The sequence below is a fragment of the Heterocephalus glaber genome, unplaced genomic scaffold, assembly GCF_053883595.1.
Source record: "Heterocephalus glaber isolate CG9 unplaced genomic scaffold, H.glaber_assembly_v1.0 deba00001773, whole genome shotgun sequence".
NCBI lineage: Eukaryota > Metazoa > Chordata > Mammalia > Rodentia > Bathyergidae > Heterocephalus > Heterocephalus glaber.
The window spans coordinates 6949712-6956314 of record NW_028258463.1 but is presented as its reverse complement, the minus strand read 5'-3'; the positions used below and the strand labels follow the sequence as shown (position 1 = coordinate 6956314).

General features: G+C 59.9%; 1 long non-coding RNA gene across 1 annotated transcript; it reads right to left on the bottom strand.

Moving 5' to 3' along the window:
* Positions 1-1905: 1905 nt before the first annotated feature.
* LOC147821027 (uncharacterized) lies at positions 1906-4925 on the bottom strand. The gene is made up of 3 exons (XR_015447717.1): positions 4838-4925; positions 3476-3558; positions 1906-2984 (listed from the first exon to the last, which is right to left on the bottom strand). It is a non-coding gene; the product is annotated as an uncharacterized LOC147821027 (long non-coding RNA).
* Between the last annotated feature and the right edge of the window lie 1678 nt (positions 4926-6603).

The window sequence follows — 6603 nt, the reverse complement described above, 5'->3', positions numbered from 1 at the left end:
GCTTCTGCAGCCTGACCTGGAGCAGCAGTGGGTGGGGACCCTGGACATCAGCTGAGTGGTGGACCTGTGGCTCCCAAGGGGTCGAGAGCCCAAGGATCCTTTAGCCCAAAGAGGAAGTTGTCACTGCAGTGAATGGAATTGGACATGCCTGGACGTGGGGATGACACAGGGCAACCCACAAGACAGGAGCGCTTCAGCCACCACCCACTCCGCCCAGAGGTCCTCCTCCCCCTCCTCCCTCCTTTCCGGAAGCGGAGTGGGCACATGAGCCCCTTGCTTCAGCCTGGACCCTGCCCAGGGCCGGGGCCCGGACCAGGGAATAGGGAGGAGGACTCTGCCATCCCCCGCCCTCCTCTCTCCCCTGCCTCCCCGAACTTCCCTCCCAACGCTCATTCATCCCAGACCACCTACAAACCGCCCATTTGTGGACCACACAGCTCCTCTGCCCAGCTCGGCTCCCCACCCTCCCGTGCTGCATCCCCAAGCCTAATTACCACCCTGGCACCTCCGGGCCAGGGCCAGGGGGGCACTGACCTCTGTTTATGCTTGGAAATTTCTCAGGCACAGGAGGCCTGTTTTCCCTGGACATCAAGGGGCAGGAGCAAATTAGAGACCCTCCACGGGCCCCTCCTGTGGGTCCCTCCTGCGCCACAGCCGTCTCTGGGCACAGGCTGCTGTGTGTGGCAGGAAGACACGACAGCAGAGAGCCCGGTGTGCACCTCCGTCCTCCTGGGCACCCTGGGGTGTGGAAGAAGGCGCAGACCCAACTCTGGCCTCCCCCGAGAGAGCACTGGGAGCCTGAGGCAGACTATCATCTGCTCCCCAAGGCTGCTCCCTGCAGGGTCCACCCTGACCCAAGTCCTGAGGGGCCTGGCTCGGAGGGGCCCACAATAGGGAAGGAATGTGGAACAGCTTCGGGGAGACTGAGGCCGAATCAGATACCTGTGGCTCAGGGCTGGAGGCAGTGAGGTGGCAGTTGACAGCTTTACCCTCACCAGGCAGGGCTGAGCCAGGCCTAGGCCCTGAGGGCCAGGGCCACCAGGGCTGGGCCGGGGCGGAGGAGGTGGTCTCTGTGGGGTCCCTCTCAGGAACCCTCTTTCCCCCATAATTACTTCTGATTAGCTTCACCACAACAGCCAGGCTGGAAAGGGGTGTTCGGGGCTCGAGGGGAGGGGACAAGGTGGAGCAGAGCACTTGGGACAAGGCAGGGGCCCCAGCTGAGTCCACACACACACGCGCACACACACACACACACACACACACACACACACACACAATCTGGAAGATTCCAAGGAGCCCCGTCCACAGAGCCCTTTAGAACTCAAAACGTCCCTCCATACTTCCAGGAGGGAAGGAGGGAGTGGGGACGAAGCTCCAGGCTGAGGACAGGCATCGCCGTGAACACTTCAGGCCGGCGGGAGGGTGCTTGGGCACTATGGCCACGTCCTTACCACTTAAGGCTCCCGTGCCCAGCGGCTTCAGCTGCCCTGTGTGGCCGGACGCCCTGCCTGTGCCCACTGCTGAGGTCACTGGGCTCCGACCTAGGGCAGGACCCTCCTTCCCTGTCCCTCTGCAGTCCGGGGCCTCCCAGCCCCCCAGACTCACTTCCCAGACGTCCCTGGCAGGAGAGACTCAGCAGGGAGGAAGGTGACCCCTCCTGTATCACCTGGAGTGGGAGAGCTGAGTCAGCATTGGGGACTAGGGGAAGACAGGATGAGAGGGGTATGGCTGCTTCCGGCCCAGCCTCATCTTGAGAAACTTACTATGGAACCAATAATAGCATTAGCTTTTTATTTATTTTATGTGGTCCAGTCTGGCCTTAAACTCATTATGTAGCCTGTGCTGGCCTCAGACTTAGCAATCCTCCTGCCTGGGCATCCAGAGTTCTGGGGTCACAGGTATGCACCACTACAGCCAAGTTAACGATTTTAAGTGCTTTTTTTTTTTTTTTTTTTGAGACAGGGTCTTGCTTTGTAGTTCAGGCTGGCTTTATGCTCACTATATAACCCAGGCTACTTGTAGAGATCCTCCTGCCTCAGCATCTTGAGTGCTGGGATGACAGGCGTGCACCACTATGTCGGGTTTAAATACTCTTATTCAGCCTGGTGCTGCTCCATGCCTGTAATCCCAATTACTCCAGGGAGGCTGAGGCAGGAAGATCTCTAGCCTGGGCAGCAGAGAGAGAGGTGACTGAGTTCGGCTCCAGCCCCCAAACACCCAGCTTCCAAACTTTACAAACAAGCTTCCTGCCTCTGACCCCAGCTCTGGCCACTGGGAGCTCCCCAGTCTGGTGGCAGCACATACTAGCTGGTACCTACCCTCACCAAGCCCTGACCTCAGGGGCGCATAGACCGGACACCGGTTCCTGGCCACCCCCTCTCCGGTCCCTCCGGGAGAGGAGAGGGGGACTGCCTGGAGGAGGCTGCTCCAGGCTGGCAGCTCTCACGACCCGGACAGGGGCGTCTGGGCGCCGTCTCCGTCCCGGGCTGCGGTCTGCGGTCGGAGCTCCGCAGGGCCGCGTTTGAGCCGGTCAGCTCCCTGCGGAAATTACAGGGGCGCTCGCAGCTGCGGTCGCGCCCCCCGGGGCAGCACCGCTGGTTGGAGGAGTTTAAATTGAAAGCAGCTTTGGGGAGAGGGGGCAGAGCGGAGAGCGCGCTCGGGGAGGGGGCGCCGGCACAGCGACCCCATTGTCTGCGAGCCCGGGCGGAACCTTGCGGTGAGCGCTGGCCTGCACTGCTCCTGCGGGTTCCCACGCCTTCCCCCCACGACGGCCGGCCCACGCCTCCTCCAGGGCGCCTTCTAGGACGAGAACCGCTGCTGCCGGGTGCGCCTGAGCTGTAGGCCGTCAGGAAATCTGGCTTGAATCGGCTAAAGGCTCCGTCATTTGGGGATCTCCTTTCTTCTCTGGGTCCCAGTGTCCTCTATAAATGTAGCCACTTCATCGGGGTGGTGGGGAAGGCTTGTAATCCCAGCACTCTGGGAGGCTGAGGCAGGAAGATCGAAAGCCTTTGAGCTCAGCCTGGGCAATTTAGTGCTTTAGAGACCACGTCTCAAAAATATAAAAAAGGCTGGAGATGTAGCTCAGTGTGAAGGTCCTGGGTTTGATCCCCAGTACCAACCAACCAACCCGCCTACCAACCAACCAACAAACAAATGTAGATCCTCCTCCTGCCTACCTCTCTCTGGGCCATTTTGAAAACGATATGAGCCAATGTATAGGAAAGTGCACTGAAAATTGTAAGGCCCTGCAAACATCTACCAAGTCCTGTGCCATCCTCCTTTCTACCCTTTGCAGGGATGCTGCTTAGACTGAGGTGCTGGGCTGGGTTGGGAGGGGAGGAGGGAAGCAGCCGGCAGAGTAGAGCCCAGAGGGGAAGGGAACAGGTGGACTTCTTGGAGGAGGGGGAAGGATCAAGGGAGGGAAGGGGATAGGGGAAATTTTGAAAGGAGAGATCCCCAGCGTGGTGGCACTCACTTGTAATCCCAGCACTTGGGAGGCTGAGGCAGGAGGGTCGCCATGAGTTTGAGGCCAGCCTGGACTACTTAGCAAGACCTTGTCTAAAAAACAAACAAACAAAAAACACCACAGAAAATAAATCAAAGGAGGGAGATGTCCCAGCCTGTTGCACAGACGAAGAGGAGGACAGGAACCAGGGAGGAGAGGGCGGCAGGCTGAGAAGCAGCCCAGGAGAGCAGTGTGCTTCCCGGGCTGAGCGGCATCCTCTGGGAGGGCAGATGGGCGGCAGGTCCCAATGCGGTCCCTGGGCCGTGGGCTGGCTGAGCCTTTAGTCACTGGGAGTGTGCCCCCCCCCCCGCCTTCCTGGCTCCTTTTCTGAGGGCTGAGGGCACGCAGAGGTGTCCCTCGGCTCCGGGTACCAGGTGCAGGAGCTGCGATTGTTGTTCTCCGTGTTTCCCGCGGTGCTTGCTTGTTTGCCAGGCCAGTGCCCAGGGACATGCCCACTTGCTCTATGCCTGGTGGAGCCATGCATTTCGCCACTTGCTGGAGGCCCCTGGTGGGCAGCCAGGTAGGAGGGCAAAGACCCTGGTACCAGGCCCGCTGTGGGAAGCAGAGACGTCTGGCTCAGGAACTGGGAAGCTGAACCTCTGTGGATGAGGAGCCTGTAGAGCTCCTGGAGGGGGCTGAGGGGCAGCCAGAGGGAACAGGGGGTGAGGCTAGGGTCAAGGGGAAGAGAAGCTGGGCTGGAGGTATCTTTTTTTTTTTTTTTGAGACAGGGTCTCTCCATGTAGCCCAGGCTGCCCTGAACTCAGGGCAGTCCTCCTGCCTCAGCCTCCCAAGTGCTGGGATTTCAGGCGTGTGCCACCACGCCTGGCTATGAGCTAGGGCCACTATCAGAGTTCCTTCCTAGTCCTCTTCTCATCTCAGATCCCTTCTTCCCCAGGGCCTTAACTTCTCCTCCAGAGCCCAAGCTTCTCTAAGGCCTGCCCCAGTCTAGGAGTGGGTGAGGGGGTGTGCTAGGGGGTGTGGCCCATCCTCTTCTGGCCCTGCCCAGGGAAGCCCTGTGCTCCTAAGAGCTGGGGTCAGTGACTGCCAGGCCAGCCCTGTTGGGACACCTTGGCCTCCAGACGTGGGACACCTGGACAGCAGCTCTCCCTGGCAGGCCGCCCAGGTTCCCCTCCAGGAGGGAGGGGACTGTCCTTCCTTTGGAAGAGCTCAAAGCTTCTGGCCAACCAACTGCATCCTTGGCCTTCTTTTTCCCCGGGGGCCTGGCTCAGGAGGGACCCCTTCCTTTGCACTGGGGGACAGCAATCTGACCCCTCTGTGGTACCCTGGGGAGACCCTGTCCTGGAGGCCAGGGCTTCGAGCAGGAACTCGAACCTGATGCTTCCTGGGAGGCCAGGCTGGAGGACAAGGAGGGGACCCAGGAGTAGGAACATGAGTGGTCTCTGAGTCTTCTGGAACTGAGACTTTGTAGTTCCAGGAATCTATGAGCCCCGACCGAGGTCCCCAGGTGCTGAAGTCACAGTGGTTGCCATTATGCTACTAGCACAGGCACTGTGACAGAGGGGCATGGCCAGCTCACGGCTACAGAGGAGGCTGCATGGGGTGAAGGTCGCTTGGCCCCTGAGAGTCAGGGGGTCTGGGTTTGTCTGGCTGCAGAGCTGGCTTCCAGAGCTGCTTCTCTGCGGCTTCTGTGGCCTGGACCCTGGATGTCATCGTGTCCCTCGCCTGGTCACGGCTCAGCACTGGGGGAGGGGGTGGATAAGACCACAGCTACCTGTCCCCATCTGGGTCCTGGACAGGCCTCTGCAAATGAGGCCACAGAGGAAGACAGGGGAAGAGGGCATTTCGAGGTGGTCGGTGGCCATGCTGGGCCATCGCAGTGGACACTTGGAGGAAGAGAGGGTTAGAAGGCCTTGGGGTTGGGAGCAGAGGGAGCGTGGCTTAGCTGTGTCCCCACCACGAGCCCATGGGCATCTATGAGCACCCAGACCTGGCTCTCTGGGCTCTTGGTGGGCCTCTGAGGAAGTCCCCGGCATGCACCCGTCTGCAGCACAGCCCAGAGGCCACTTCCAGCCACTCTCCAGCAGAGAAGTGGCACCTCAGGAGATGCCATGCCCTCCCCCTGGGCTGATTAGCTGCAAACAGCTGGAGTGGGACATCTGCGCTTCCCCCAGGGGATGCCCGGCCTTGTCCCCCCAAAGGTATGGAGCCGCACCTATTTTGTGTCCCCACTCAGGGGACAAGGCTACCTTCACAGGCATCCTGCAAGAGAGAGGGAGAAAAGGACCTTTAGTGAGTGCCAGCCTTCAGGCAAGTGGGGACGTCACCGTCCTCATTCTGCCCAAGGGAAAACCATGATGAGGCAGGTGCAGGCACAGGCACCGTCTCACAGGGGTCACAGAGGGTCCCTGCTGTGGATCTGGCTCCAGGGCCTGCCCCTTTCTGGCTGGGGCAGGGGTCTGTGGCCATGAGGCCCTTTCTACCCCAGCCCCAGCTTGGACTCCCGCCCATGAGTTTGTCCACCGAGGAGCCCAAATGTCACCAAATGTCACCAAGGAGCTGAGGTTGTTCCCTGGAGGAGGTGGAGCACTATGAGGGGTGCAGGGGACCTGGCCACAGCCATAGGACCACCCAGCTCCCCCTGCATCCACGCTGTGTTTTTAACAGCTGGCTCTGTGGCCCTGTAACAGTCATACGAGCAGGTCCATTTTACAGGTGAGGAAACCAGGGCTCAGGAAGGCCACAGATGCATCCATGAAGCTCAAATGTGACCCAGCATCCTCTCCACTCTCCCACTCCTGGAGGATGCAGTCTAGGGTGTGTGCTCTCTGTCTCCCGCGACCAGGGTCTGGCTGGATTGAGAGAGAAAACCTTCTCCCCCTGTCCTGTCTCCTCTTTTGAAAAGGACCAGCCCGGGGCACTGGAGGCTGAATTTCTCACCTAGCAGGGGTGTTGCATGGCTGCAGGAGGCAATGAGCTCACCTCTTTTGGGCTCCTTGGTAGAGAGGCGTTGGAAAGGTTTCTGGTGTCCGGAACCTGCTGTTGTTGTAGGGTGAAGAATTGAGAGAGGGCTATTTAAAAAGAGGGGAGGCCAGGAAGTGTGGGCAAGGCTCTTCCCAGCGCTGACAAAGCATGTGGAT